The following is a 15,758-nucleotide window of genomic DNA, read 5'->3' as shown; positions in this document are numbered from 1 at the left end:
ATGAAAACCAATATTCATTTCCAATTATGAGAAAAAACTTATTACTTATAAACCACTTTGAAAATGTTTTATACAAATGCTAATTGATACACTCAATCTATACAAATAGGAAAAGAACTGCAATATGCTTTTTACCAGCATCATGCTTAATCACTCTTAATTATATCTGACAAAGGAAACACTTTGTAGAGCACTCTCAAGGGTCCCCCCAAAAATTTAAAAATGAACAAACGTCCTCCTCCCATCTGGTAACACATACACATACCCTGTCTGAGAAAGAAAGCATCAACATTGCAAATACCCCAACAATTATAAAATAGTGTGATCCTGGAATTTATTTAGACTCAAAACACTACAAACTCCTCCCAAGGAGAAATAATACTTTGAAAACAAAGTATTATTTAAGGTATAAAAACCTAGTCATTATGGGTTCTTACTTCTTGAAAAAAAAAATTAAAATGTCTCAATAGTCTTCACTTGATATTAGCCAAAAGGCCAAGAAGTGATAAAATGTCTCAATACTCTTGACTATCAGCAATTCTGATGAGGAAGTTTGCATCCAAACAAAATACACCAAGCATTTTGTATTCAACGTAACACAGCTTGCACTGACTTTTAAAAAATATTTTTTTATTAGAGAGGGGAATGGAGAGGGAGGGGGGAGGGAGAATGTGCGTGGGGAGGAGGGGGAGATTGTCAAGCAGGCCCCACACCCAACAAAGAACCAAACTCGCAGAGCCAAACGAAGCTCAATCCTATGACTCTGGGATCAAGACCTAAGCCCAAATGAAGTCAGCCGCTCAACTGATTGAGACACTCAGGCATTCCTTGTTTACACTTTTTTAAACATCATTATTAGCATCTACTATCAGGTTTCTTATCAGCATCAGACTATCAGCACTGTATTGTCACAGTAACTCTTCCTACTAGAAATATACAGGTAAAGAAAAACTATCATAACTCTCTACTACTAACTAAAAAGTAAGGAATTATGTTCAATATTACTCCCAAGCACAACCACAAAAAGTAGCCAATAAATCTGAAACTCTGAAGTTCTACCTGAAGCTATCTTCAACGTGTAAGGTGTTAACAAACCAAAAGGGTCCACCTAACCGAAATGCTATCTATAAAAAATTTTTATCCTACATTATTTTGTAATGATCTAAACTGACTTTGGAACACTACAATTTGGTCTTCTGATGAGGCTAAATAAAATAAACAGTTTTGGGGGCACCTGGGTGGCTCAGTAGGTTGGGCATCTGACTTTGGCTCATGTCGTCTCACACCTCATGGATTCCAGCCCCACATCCAGCTCTGTGCTGACAGCTCAGAGCCTGGAGCCTGCTTCAGATTCTGTGTCTCCCTCTGCTCTCTGCCCCTCCTCAGCTCTCAACTCTGTCTCTCTCTCACTCTCTCTCTCTCAAAAATAAACAAACATTAAAAAAAAAGATTTAAAATAAGCAGTTTTTTTTAATCCTATGTATTTAAGACAAAAACAGGCAATGCAACCTTACTTTCAGGATATGTTCAATACTACAAATTGCATTCTCTTTTTTAGTAAGCAGTTTCATCACAGTTGCAATACTAGATAGAGGAAAAGTCCAAATATGGAACCATGAATTATTAGTAACAGTCCTTCCCTTTTCAGCATGATCAAGTCAATATTGTATTTATTTGTAAATAGTGACTAAAAGATCAAATCAAACTTCTGAATAGATGCTTTAAGACATTTCTTGTAGGAGCACCTGGGTGGCTCAGTCGGTGAAGCGTCCGACTTCAGCTCAGGTCATGATCACACGGTTTGTGGGTTCGAGCCTCGCGTGGGGTTCTGTGCTGACAGTCAGAGCCTGGAGTCTGTTTCAGATTCTGTGTCTCCCTCTCTCTCTGCCCCTCCCCCACTCAAGCTCTGTCTCAAAAATAAAACAAAAAATTTTAAAAAAAGAAGATATTTCTTGTAGAAGAGGAATCTACTGTTTTTCCTTGTACATTTTTAATAACTTAAAATGTTGTATAGCAAAGATTATTTACAGAAAACAACCAGAAGTACATTACTCTTCAATAAATACACTGTATCAAAATCATCCAAAGTGGAAGGAGGAGAAAATAAAAATACTAGTGTGTTAAATCTCTTCCGTCGTTTTAAAATGTAGATTGGTTTTATAACAGTCAATACGAAAATGCATTGTCTCAGCCCTAGGAAGTACTTATTAATCATTAAAGAGACTGTGAGGGATCTACACTTCCTGCAGTCCACCTGCCATCTTTCCCAACTTTAAGTAGGCGGCAAGGGTACAAGACAGTCCCTACTTGCAAATTGATAATGAGGAAAGAACTTCACGCTCAGGTTAAAGCGATGATTGTGGGTTTTGTTTGCCTCTAAAAACTCAGCAACCAACTCAGGTGCCAGTACATAATGCGTGCTTAATGAACACCCGTTGACTAAGGCTTGACTAGTGCAACATCAGTCTTCCTTCCCCCACTAACTTTAGAGTTCCCTCTAGCTCCAAAAGCAACTTAAGACCAGGCCACCACGTCCCTCAAAAGCCCATAAACTTATTTATTCGTAATGACAGAGAATGTGGGGGTCTCAAAAGAACAAAATACAATCCAAGCATTTCTTTTTTAATTTCTTTGCTCTTTCAAAACAAAATCTGAAATAGCATTTATTTTTAAGTAACAGTCAACGTCTACCAACTTTCCTCAAAATGAAAAGTTCCACATTCGACCATATTTTCTACACCTGTAACATTGATAACTGATTATCAACACTATGTATACGCTGGGTAAGAGCAACAGAAACTACATATTGTATGCCAACGTTTTCTCCTCGAGTCAAGAGGGCATACGCCTAAATTTTAACTAGCTCTGAAATCAGTGTGGAGGTTTCAAGATTCGCTCATTCATTCACAGAACTTTACTGAGCACCTACTATAGGCCAGGCTCCTCAACAAAACTGTTATTTTTGTGAACTGAACCTCAGCACCAAATTCCCCTACAGAAGCTCATCATTTACAATAAGCTAAAGAGAAATCCCAGTGTTGTTTCAAGTACACATTAAGTCAGCCCATCGAGGCTCCTTTTCGGCTACGGATGCGGCATCAGCGAGCCGCTACCTACCACGCCCGTGACCAAAAATCACAACGAAAGCAGCAAGCGCTCGGCAAGACAACCTGTAAGAGTAACACGAGCTCCTCCGAGGAGGTGGTCAGTCAGGGCTTTCTCTCCGGGGCCCAAAGAGAACCGCGGCGAGACCCGCAGGCTGAACGCACCGCACGCCTCAGGCGACAGTAGGGGCGAGTCGGGGCTCCGGAGACGGGGGAGTGGGGCGTCCCCGCTCCCCCAACCCTCACCTGGAAGACCCCCAACCTTCTCCGGCCACCCCCTTGCGCCTCCCTCCCGCCTCCCAGACCTGCAAAGTTGGGGGGAGGGGGGCTTTTCATTTCCATTTTACATCTGGCGGGCGCCTGGCTCCTTCAGCCGCCCGACTGCCGTGAATTTGGAACTGAGCATGTAACCATTTCTCAGAAGGAAGGGAAGAAAACCCAAAGGCAGGGTCCGTAGGAAGACCTCGCCCAGACCTGAAAATGGAGCCGCAGGCTCAGCCCACAGCCCGCAGCGCGCGGGGGGCAGGGCCGGGCCGCTCTCCCCACAGAGCCCTCGGCGGCGGGGGTTCGAGGCTGCGGGCCCCCGCCCGGGAGGCCGCGAGAGCGAGGGGTGGGGGCCGGCGCGCGACCCGGGCCGGCGCTGCACTCACCGTCGCCTTTGTCTCTGCCGCCCGCTCCGGCCGCAGCCGCTCTCGGTGCCGGCTCCACGGCTCCTGCCACCCCCACGCCCGCAGCTGCGCTCCCCGGCGCGCTCGCCGCTTCCTGGCCCCTCCCTCCCCGCCCAGGCTCGCGCGCAGGCGGAGCGAGAGGCGGCGCGCGCCCTGAGCAGCGAGGGGGGACTGCGCCGCCGCGCAGCTGCCGCCGCGCCGGCCCCACCCCCTGCCCCGCCTGGGCGTAGGACTCAGCCCGCGACCCCCACGACGCGCAGCGCCCTCCAGCTGCGCGGGTTAGGAATCCCCTCCAAGGAGAGAGGAGGGCAGAGAGCCCGGGCTGGAGCCCGCGCGGGAAAGGACGCGCCGGAAGATGGCGCCCGGGTCTGGGTGGGAGCAGACGACAGCCCCTCCTCGCCCTGCGCCGGGGGGCTGGCAACGGTGGCTCGCGCCCCCTTCCCGGACCGCGCGGAGGGGAGGTGCCTGCGCTCGAAGTGCGACCCGGGACGCTCCCAGGCTGGCCAGGGTCGGCGCTGAGCCTTGGCACTGCTTGTCGGTTGGAAGCGGTGGAGAGACAGATGCCCCGAAATCAGATCACTGGATCACAACATTTTATTAATGGAAACGTCGGGATCGTTGAATCTTTCATTAACTGGCTTTTCCAGCCTAGAACTTCCACCTGACATTTGAAAAGTGTGAACGTGTCCTGGATCTGAGTCTTCTTTAGCTGTGTATTTTATACATCCCAGAAATCAGAAACCCCTAAGAGCGCCCATCTAGCAGACAACATTCCACCAAAATGCCTGCAGTAAGTTTTCTGCCCTACCACACCTGGAATGTCATGTATAATACATTGTCTTCTCCATCTAGATTGATTATATTTGTGCAATATTAGTGTTCTTTTTTCCCCTAAGTTTATAATTCTCCCTTCCTCAAAAAGCAGTTCAACACCTAGCCACGGTCCTTCTAGCTAGTTGCTCCGAACAAATACTTTGTGGAGTCCTTGGCTTCTTTCCTTCATCTTCACCTCCAAGCTGTACAGCAAGCCTGCGAGTTAGTTGGACCCTCAAAATAAATCAGAATCAAACCGCTCATCACCTGCATTATTTCCATGTTCTCTTGTCTGGATCATACTTCAGGGGCCTGCTAAAGGGTCTTCCTGCCCACCATTCATTCAGTCCATTGTCAGAACAACAACCAGAATAAAGAATACTCTTTTGGGACGCCTGTGTGGCTCAGTGGGTTAAGCATACCACTTTGGCTCAGGTCATAATCTCAGGGTTTGTGACTTTCAGCCCCACATTTGTGCTCTATGATGTTAGTGTGGAGCCTGCTTTGGATCTTCCATCCTCCCCTCTCTCCGCCCCTCCCGTGCTTGCGCAGTATCTCTCTCTCTCAAAATAAACACTTAAATAAAAGAATACTCTCTTATAAGAAAAGCCAGCTCCTGGCTCATCTGGTCAAAATCTTTCAGTGGCTCCCTATTTCACTGTAATAAGCTAAGGTTATTAAAGTGACCTATAAAGCCCTTGCTTTGCCTTGGCCCCTCCCCTGCCCCACTCCAGCTCCAACCATCCTCCATCCTTTGTTACTTGATGATTCCAGATAGACTAATACTTGGGGCCTTTGCGAGAGTCATTTATTCTGCCAGGTACGTTTTCCTGTGTCTACTTTCCCTCTTTTAACTCCTTGCTCAAATCTCACCCTAAAGGTGATTCTTAGCCTGACCACACTATTGAAAACTGCAGCCACCCCAGGGTCCCTGGGTGGCTCAGTCTGGTTAAGCCTCTGATAACCACTCAGGCCCTGATCATGGCGTTTGTGAGTTTGAGCTCCACATGAGGCTCTGTGCTGACAGCTCAGAGCCTAGAGCCTGCTTCAGATTGTGTCTCCCTCTCTCTCTGCTCCTCCCCTGTTAGCACTCTGTCTCTCTCTCAAAAATAAATTAATGTTAAAAAATAAAATAAAATTGCAATCGTCCCAACCCCAACTCTCAGTCCTTCCTAACTTGCTCTTTTTCTTTTCTTTCCGTGACACTTGATTATTTATTTATTTATTTATTTATTTTTAATATTTTTAAGGTTATTTATTTATTTTGAGAGAGACAGAGTGAGCAGGGACAGGGCAGAGAGAGAGGGAGAGAGAGTCCCAAACAGGTTATCGCTGTCAGCACTGAGCCCAATGTGCTGGGCTCACAAAGAACAAGGTCATGACCTGAGTGGAAACCAAGAGTTGGATGCACATCTGACTAAGCCACACAGGTGCCCCTGTATGTTTATCTTTTAAAGTCCATCTTCTCCAATATAATATGAAATTCTGTTTTGTTCAACTGATATATCCCAGTGCCTAAAGCAAGTGAAATAAAAAGATTTTTAAATCCCGAAATGATAAAAAGTTCAAAGAAAAATAAAAAGACCAATTTTTTATTTTAAACTTGCTCTTGTCCCACTTTTTCAGTTAACCATAGATCCTTATCTACATTATAATATAAGCATTCTGATTTTCTAGTTACCTGAGTACAGTGAAAGCTTGACATTTAATGCAGTTTTTCTACCCTTTGATACACTGGTATTCTGTTTCACTAAATAGGAATAATGTGTTAAACTAGAAAAAGCTTTCTGGCCTGAAATTCAAAGGCATATTAATTCTAAAAATTTCCCAGAACAAAAAACCCAGGAAATTCCTCTAACTGCATGTGAATCTATAATCATCTCAACCTTTTTTTAAAACATGGGATGCTAAAAAAAAAACCCCAGAAAATTCTTGAATTTGATATATGTGTTTGTAACACATCCTTGGAATTGCAAATAAGGTTTTTTTTTAAGCTTTATTTAAGTAATATCTATGCCTCATGTGGGGCTCAAACTCATAACCCTGAGATCAAGAATCCCAGGCTCTTCCAACTGAGCCAGCCAGGCACCCTACAATTGTAGTCATTTTGTGTGAACACCTTAAGTAATAATATTTCCTATCATTTATTTCATAAAGGTTAATATTCATTATGTAAACATTGCTTTCAAGTTTCCCATAGTATGTTTATAACATATCATATGCAGTTGAATGCCCTGATAATACCTAATTTCAGTTACTACAGCTATTCATACACCTCTCTTGTCGATAGAAAAAAAAAATCAGTTAAGAATACAATTCTTGAGGGGGCGCGTGGGTGGCTCAGTCAGTTAAGCGTCTGACTTCGGCTCAGGTCATGATCTCACGGTCCATGGATTCAGGTCCCACATTGGTTCGTGTTGACAGCTTAGAGCTTGGAGCCTGTTTTGGATTCTGTGTATGTCTCTCTCTCTGCCCCTCCCCCGCTCGTGCTCTGTCTCTCTCTGTCTCAAAAATAAATAAACTATAAAAATAAAAAAAATTAAAAAGAATACAATTCTTGAAAGATACCTTCTGTATGAAAGTCTGTTTAATTATTTGGTCTGTGTTATATTTATAGCATATTCTCTTAACATATTTATCTCTTATGATTTAAAACTATTTAAAGCTATAGATTATCCTTACAGTTTAGATTTTTATAGAATTAAATGGACTCCTTTTGTTTAAAAACCACTGATAATGCGTTTCATCAATGTCAAAACATGGTCTGTAATTACAATAATACCAAATAATATATTTTTTTAATGTTTTACTTATTTCTCAGAGAGAGAGAGCATGAGCAGGGGAGGGTCAGAGAGAGAGGGAGGCACAGAATCTGAAACAGGCTCCAGGCCCTGAGCTAGCTGTCAGAGCCCAATGCGGGGCTCGAACCCACTAACCGTGAGATCATGACCTGAGCCGAAGTCGGACGCTCAACCAACTGAGCCACCCAGGCGCCCCTACCAAATAATAATTTTATCAGAGTTAATATTATGATGTGGCTCTACTCTCCTTAAAATTGTTACCAACTAAAATCTTATTCCAAAGGACAGGCGGAAAATAGACAGTGTTCATGATTTACGTACATAACGTACACTGAAAATACTGTTAAGTGTAAACCCAACTGTTGTACTACAAAAGTTTTGTTGTAGTGCAAACTGTTTTGCACACTTATTAGTTCATAAACAAGAAGATGACCTCAACAAAACTAACGGTATATTTGTGCCATAACAAATGGAAATGTTAATGCAAAGAACAACAGCAAGAATGTGTTTGTCTGTCACTACTCACATAGCTGCCACATTGACTTGTTGCTGCAATCTTGAATTAGTTAAATGCATATCCTTTTAAACACGTAAATGCCCATGATTTTTTCCCAAAAGTATGGTATTAATATTTTAAAATTACTTTCCAAAATTTGATACCAGCTGTTTCCAACCAAGAGGAGAAACTCTATATAGTTTCTCATATATTGTTCAAACTGTACTACAAAATAAGCTGGATGACCCTGAGCAAGGTTCTTAATCTTTCTAAGCTTGTCTTTTCTTCCAATTTAATGGGAAGATAGCAGTACTTACCTCCAAGAATTGTTGTGAGAAATCCATGAGAGAACTCAAACAAAGTTCTTAGCCTTGGGACTTGCACATGCTAAGTGCTCATAAATGCTAGCTATTATCATTACACAAGCATATAATTAAGCTCATTGACCTATATTTTTATACTGAGAAAATGGCTCATAATAGGCACCAAATGGGATGGTTTGAGTTCTACATCAAGATCGTATAATATGCAATTAAATGAACATTATTAAAGAGGCACTCACATTTCTTCTACCACCACCATGTGCCAGGCACAGTGCTAGATAACAAAGGAAGCTAAGAGAAATAAGGCTCAGACCTAGAATAGCTTTACAGTTCGATGACATACAGTTAGCAAATAACTACTTGCAGCGTAGTATAACCATACTTCCTGGTTTGTCAAGAACACCTTTTATCCTGGCTTACTAGTTATTTGTGCCTCCTTCCATTCTCAGTGTGTCCAGGTTCAGACCATAAATTTATGTGGTCACCCCCTAACTAGAAGTATGTATGACAACATGCTCAGAATACAGAGAAGGAAGCATCAGTTCTGTGTAAAACTCTAAAGACTTAAATTGCTCCTTGAAAGGAACATTTAAATTGGCCAAGTGGACCAAAGGAAGGGGGGAAAATAGAAGGAAGATCTCATTTTTATTATTCCAAGTCAAAACCACAGAGCGTTTGCATACTTGTTAATAAATCTAGTAAATTCCCTTGACCAATGTTAACATGGATTAGTTTGGCGATTTTGCATTTTTTCCTAAAGATACAACAGGACTACTCCAAGACACAATATAACATATTCATTTCTTGATACAACAAATATCTAATATGTACCCAAGGCCTGTCTTTGATGTGATAGAAGATACAAAAAAGTTCTATAAGACACAGCTAAGCAACATAAGATCTAGTGGCAAACACCAAATATCTTACCTAACAGTCAACAAGATAAGGAGACACAGAGCACATGAAGTGTGACTTGGGGAGACTGAGAAAAATAGGGAAACACCTGGAACTTACTGAGAAAGGGGAACATTACCAATTCAGAGGAGAATCATAATACATGGCCCTTTCTGTGACTGAAGCAGCCGAAGGTAGAAGAACCTGAGACAAACTTGGCTTCACACTTTTAGCCAGAGCTGCTCCTTGCTGATCATCAAACCACAAATATTCATTGAATGCCTGCTGTTTGCCAGGTAGCATACCAAGTGCTGTGGGAAAACTTAGTATAAAGCATGGTCTTTGTCCTTAATGAAATGTCACACAGCAACATTTGAATAATTAGACACAGTAGCCTTATGAATGCAGTTGAGGGGATCACTGAGGTCTGTATTGTCAGAAAAGGTCCCTTAGAGGGAAAGGAATTTGAGGTGGCTCTCTGGGAAAGAAGGAGTCAGATCAGTGTTTTCTAAACTGTGGATCGCATGCCTCTGGTAGTATGGGGGATGATTTTAGGTGATATACTTAACTGGAGCAGGGATGGAGGGGGTGAGGATGGGGAGAGGTAGTTTGGGGTACATGCATCTTCAACACAGAGCCTGAGATGTACAGTGGATCCTTGAACAATGTGAGGGTTAGAGGCATAATTGAAAATCCACACTTAACTTTTGCTTCTCCCCCAAATTAACTAACAGCCTACTGTTGACCACAAGTCTTACCTGATGTGGAGAACAAAGACAAAAGAAAAAAATTAAACTTCCTTATATCTTACGGCCCAGTGACAAGTACTTGACCAGAGTGAGCTGTCTCATTGTTAATACGTTGCTAAAGATGAAAGGCAACCTCAGTTTGACACTAGCCCAGCCTCCAGGATCCTGTATATCTCCTTTAACATATAAAAGTCCCTTCAGAAACTTCCTTTATCTCTACCCCCCCATATATATGGTTTTTTAAAAATTTTCTTTAATGTTTATTTTTGAGAGAGGCAGAGTGTAAGTAGGGGAGGCAGAGAAAGAGGGAGACACAGAATCTGTAGCAAGCTTCAGACTCCGAGCGATCAGCCCAGAGCCTGTGGCGAAGCTGGAACTCATAAACCGTGGGATCATGACCTAAGCCAAAGTCAGACGCCTCACTGACTGAGCCACCTAGGAGTCCCTCAAGATACATATGTTGGCAATCCCATCCTCCAAACATATTGCCCACTGATGTTAACCTGAAGGGTCTCATGACTAAGGTTTTAGTAGACAGTAATAGATTATCTTCTCCTAACAACAGCTAGCCCTTTAAGGTCCTGGAAACCTTGCTTCCAAATTCCTTAGAGACCTACACTATCCCTAACACCCTCCCAACTTGAAAGTGTATAATCAGCCACTTCCCACAACCCCAGTGCAGCTCTTTCTGCTCATGGGTCCTGTCCCTGTTCTTTAATAGAATCACCCTTTTTGCACTGAAGACATCTCAAGAATCCTTTCTTGACCATTCATTCCCAGACCCAACATTTCACATCCTTACCTATAACATAAACAGTTGATTAACACATATTTTGAATGTGATGTGTACTTATATTGTATTCTAATAATAAAGTGTGCTAGAGAAAAGAAAATGTTATTAAGAAAAGATGAAGGAAGGGGAATACCTTTATAGTACTGTATTTAATGAAAACAATCCATGTATAAGTGGACCCACACAGTTCAAATTCATGTTGTTCAAGGGTCAACTGTAATTGCATTACAGCCCCTCAGCTTGAAATAAAAATCCCAAACTGAAACAAAAAAATAAAAATAAAAACAAAAAAGGAGTTAGGAATTATAGTAAAAATGCCCTTGGGGACAACCAGAGAAGAAGAAAGGAGCCTTTTGATAATCATTCTGCAGTGTCAGGTTAAGAGACTCGCACTGACTAAGAATTAATTACCTTTTCTTTTTTTCTTACTGGGAACACCTATATATGGTAGGTAATTCAAATCTTCCACAAATGATAGAAAACATTCCTCTATACATTTGTTAATGTTAAAAATATGAGTCAGCTAAAAGGAACCTCTCAAGTAAACAACAGTAGCAATAAAGAGAAAGGGGATGTGCCACTTAGGAGAGCACAAGGTTGGGCAAGCAAAACCTCAGTAACTGGCATTTCATTGAAGGGGAGTTCCCAAGAAGAGCAAGAGCCACAGTGGCTTTTGAGCTGAATATTGGCAGGCTGGCATATGGGAGTGGGGAAAGAAAGAGTCCAAAGGGCCGGTTCCCAAGAGGGACTGAGTTCTGCACTGTGCTGTGGGAAGGGGGATACTCTCTGCACCTCGAGGAAGCTCCTTGGCTCAGAGGAACCAGCAGAATTGGTCCCAGTGACCCAGGAAGCCATTCAGAAGGCACCAGGAGGACTCCCACCTCCGTGATTGACTAGGGTTTCAGCAAGAGGGGACACGGAGGCTCCTACATACCTCAAAATGTCTGGACACTGCTGCCCTTAAAACTGATGGGTCAGAAATGTTATAATTCCACCTAACAAAGAGATTTACTTGTTGCTTTCACAAAGAAAGGTTTTTTTTAATGTATATAATTTTTTAAAGTTTATTTATTTTGAGTGGGAGAGAGAGAGAGAGAGAGAGAGAATGGGGGAGGGGCAGAGAAAGAGAAAATCCCACATAGGCTCTGGTATTGTCATTGCAGAGCCCAACATGGGGCTCCAACTCACGAACTGTGAGGTCATGATGTGAGCTGAAACCAAGAGTCAGACACTTAACCTACTGACCCAGGCACCCTTCACAAAGAAAGTTTGTGATGAGCAAGATTTGAGGTTAAAATTGGAAGAAAGGGAACATAATTTTTCACGTCCAATCCTCATTCCTTCTCAAGCCAATGTTACTACCTGATAGTAATATACCTCTTGTTTTTGTCCCTGTGATTAGCTAAGCTAAGTAGCTGGCAGAATTCTGATACTCTGCCCCGTGCCACTGCCACTGTGGTAACATATGTGTCCTATATAATCCCCAGGACTATAGTGGGCAGATTGCTGAAAATGCATCACTCACTCCCCGCAGTATTCTGTGCCTGCATTCCTGGAACCTGTGGCTAGGATAAGAAAGTCCCATGATAATGTTATGTTATAGGTCATAGTTGACCTTAAAAGAAGATAATCTGAGTGAGTCTCATCTCTCACTACAAGAGCACTTAAAGCAGAGAATTTTCTACCACTAGTGGCAGAAGGAGAAGTCAGAGAAATTGAAATCATGAAAGAGACTCGATGAACCACTGCTGGCTTGAAGATGGGGTAGCGGGCGGGCATATGACAAGGAATACAGTCAGTCTCTAGAGGCAGGGAACGGCCCCTGGCTGACAGCCACAAGGAAACAGGGACCTAAGTCTTAATATCGACAGCGAGCATGAATACTGCCAACAACAATAACTCGCTTGGAAGCTGATTTTTCTCCCAGAGTCTCCAGATGAGAGCTCAGACTTGCAGGCACCTCGATTTTAGCTATGCGATAACTGTGAGCAGAGAATTCAGCAATGACATGCTGGACTTCTGACCTACAGATAATATGAGCTAATAAATGGGTGTTGTCTTAAGCCACTAATGGTAATTTGTTACACAGCATTAGAAAACAAAACCACTGTTCACTGAATTAACTCTTCTCTAGACAGAATGTGAGGTAGTCCTCCAGCCTTGAGTGTATCTGAATTTCCACTCTATGGTCAATCCACAAGACAAATAGATCAATACTCAGGCATTAGTAAACAGCTCTGGGTTATTTATGATTATGTAGGGAGGGGAACGCTGGGGAAAGACTGGAATTTCTTATAATTTGGCATATAAGGGACTTCAGTTTTATTTTCATTTGGGTAAAAAAGAAAATCGGATCTCATTTTGAAGTAATTGGCTGGTAAAACCTCACAACGGTGGTTAGTATTAGAATTTCTGGCAGCATATGGTGCCAGTCTCTGAAAAGGAAAGACCTATGAGAGTGTTCTCTAGTAAAAAGAGAATGATACCTCAAGTCAGGCAGATTTGAGTAAGTTTTACTGACAGACAGCTAACTGTCTGATCATGGGCTTATAGGAAATTTTCTTAAACTTGTTGAGCCCCAGTCTATCTATTTTAAAAGAGGAACAATACCTACCTAATAAGATTTGGGGAGAATTAAATGAAGTTTAGTTCATGTAAAATCTCAGTGTCTGCAGCACAGCAGACTATCAATTAATTTGTCTCCTCTACTGGAGTATAAATTTTTTCTCAACTTCCTTGTAATGTTTTTAAAGTAAAAGTAACTGAATTATAGCATACTAGAGTAATGCTATCTTACAGAAATAAAATGCATGCTACACATTTAATTTCAAATTTCCTAGTAGCTACATGAAAAAAAATTAAAATAAGCATATACAATTAATTTTAATAATATGCTATTTAGCCCAGTATGTAAAATAATGTCATTTTAACAGGCAACCAATATAAAACTGTAGTAATAATAAATTTTACTTTTAACTAATAAGCTAAACCTTCAAAGTTGTTTATATATTTTATACTTACAGCACATCTGAATTCAATACAGTCATGTTTCAGATGTTCAATACTGGCACATAGCTATTGACTATGGTATAAGACAGCTCAGTACTAGATCTCTAAACAAACATTTCAAAAAATTCTCCTTTATTCTTTCTTAATTCTAAAATAAACATGAATAGGTGATAAATAGATAATTATAGATATTGCAAACACACATGCATATACATTACACTCTGGCATAAACTAAACAGATATTTTTGTTTTTGTTTTTTTAATTCATTGGTTCTTAGTTACAACGAGTTACACTTCAATCAGAGAATTAAGGTATAAGTGGTAAATGTGTTTCTAATTTCAAATTCCAAAAATACTACAAATCTGGGGTGTCTGGGTAGCTCAATCAGTTGAACATCTGACTTCAGCTCAGGTCATGATCTCCCAGTTCGTGGGTTCGAGCCCCACTTCGGGCTCTGTGCTGACAGCTCAGAGCCTGGAGCCTGCTTCAGATTCTGTGTCTCCCTCTCTCTCTGCCCCTTCCTTGCTCATGCTCTGTCTCTCTCTGTTTCGCAAAAATAAACATTAAAAAAATTTTTTAAATACTACAAATCAGAGCTATATAGCCAAGTAAAGTAAGAGCAGGCAACCATGATAGCCTGGTGAAAACAAAATACTGTCTTACACAAAAAAACACAGGTTGACTTTTAAAGTAACTTTAGTAGAGGGATGCCTGGGTGGCTCAGTCGGTTAAGCATCTGACTTGGGCTCAGGTCATGATCTCACAGTTGGTGGGTTTGAGCCCCATGTCAGGCTCTGTGATAACCTCTCAGAACCTGGAGCCTGCTTCAGGCTCTGCCCCTCCCCCACTCATGCTCTGTCTCTTTCTGTCTCAAAAATAAATAAAACAGTAAAAAAAAACTTTCAAGTAACATCAATTTAGGGTTATATATTCATTTCCTTTGCTTTTTCTATTTTTTACATTTTTAATGTTTATTTATTTTTGAGAGAGAGACCATGAGTGGGAGAGGGGCAGGAAGAGAAGGAGACACAGAATCGAAAGGAGGCTCCAGATTCTGAGCTGTCAGTACAGAGCCTGATGCGGGGCTCCAATTCATGAGCTGTGAGATCATGACCTGAGCCCAAGTCGGACGCTTAACCGACTGAGCCACCCAGGCACTCCTGTTGCTTTTTCTTTCAAGATACTAGACTAGACTTTTGGATTCTACACAAGCTTGTTTCTTCTTTCTAAGTCAGTATCTCCATAATTGAGAATGAGAACTAAAGTACATTGGAAATGGTGGGGAATAGGAGTAATACACAGTAGCCACCAAAAGACTCACAGAAAACCTGTAACACTTCTACTAGGATCCTCAAAGATGATTCAGACAGTAATCTTGCCTTTAGAGTGGATACACTCAGGGAGGAAAAAGGAAAAAAAAATCACAAAAAAAACCCACCCAAAACCAACAGAACATATCCAAACATGGGTAATACAAGGGAGAACACTGAAAGAAACTGAGAGATCCCAAAAAACATACCATGAGTATATATAAGAACAAAATCTTATTCAGTGGCAGTGAGGGAAAATTTTCTAGATAGGTATCCTACGTGAGAGGTTTTTATAAATGGTCTTTTTATTTTTAATGTTTTAATGTATTTTTGAGAGAGACAGAGTGTGATCAGGGTAGGGGGGGAGAGAGAGAGAGAGAGAGAGAGAGAGAAAGAGAGAGAGAGAGAGAGATTCAAAGCAGGCTCCAGGCTCTAAGCTGTCAGCAGAGCCTGACACAGAGCTGTAACTCAAGAACTGCAAATTATGACCTGAGCCAAAGTTGGACGCTTAACCAAAGGAGCCACCCAGGTGCCTCAAAAGTGGTCTTTAAAGATAGTTAATAGGGCTCCATGTAATTCAACAGAAATATGCTGCCTACCTACTATGCAGCAGTTCCCATAGAAAGCAGTAGAGATACAGTGATGGAAGTCAACACTAAAGCTGTTGGGCTGGGGATGGGGAGTAGAGGAAGACAAGGAGAAACCAGAAAAATGTCACAGCTGTGGATTCTAGCAGCTGTTGGCTCTTCACACCACCTCTGACAGCCCTCTGTCTCTTAAGTCTTTCCAGCTTCTGC

The 15,758-nt window shown here is 41.8% G+C and overlaps 1 protein-coding gene across 4 annotated transcripts in view; it reads right to left on the bottom strand.

The window, feature by feature from the left end:
* The window catches only part of CDC42SE2 (CDC42 small effector 2), a 119,131-nt gene that overhangs the window by 103,192 nt on the left and 181 nt on the right, over positions 1 to 15,758 (bottom strand). For 3 of the 4 annotated variants that reach the window (XM_039252536.1, XM_039252538.1, XM_039252540.1), the window contains exon 1: positions 3,755 to 3,847. The exons of the other annotated variant lie outside the window; for it this stretch is intronic. The gene's annotated coding sequence lies outside the window, so the exon portion shown is untranslated. Of the gene's footprint in view, positions 1 to 3,754; positions 3,848 to 15,758 lie in introns of those variants that run through there. 4 annotated transcript variants of the gene reach the window in all.

This window comes from Hyaena hyaena, unplaced genomic scaffold (genome assembly GCF_003009895.1).
Source record: "Hyaena hyaena isolate Hyena2069 unplaced genomic scaffold, ASM300989v1 scaffold_425, whole genome shotgun sequence".
Lineage (NCBI taxonomy): Eukaryota > Metazoa > Chordata > Mammalia > Carnivora > Hyaenidae > Hyaena > Hyaena hyaena.
The sequence above is the reverse complement of the archived record's forward strand: the minus strand, read 5'-3'. Positions and strand labels throughout refer to the sequence as shown.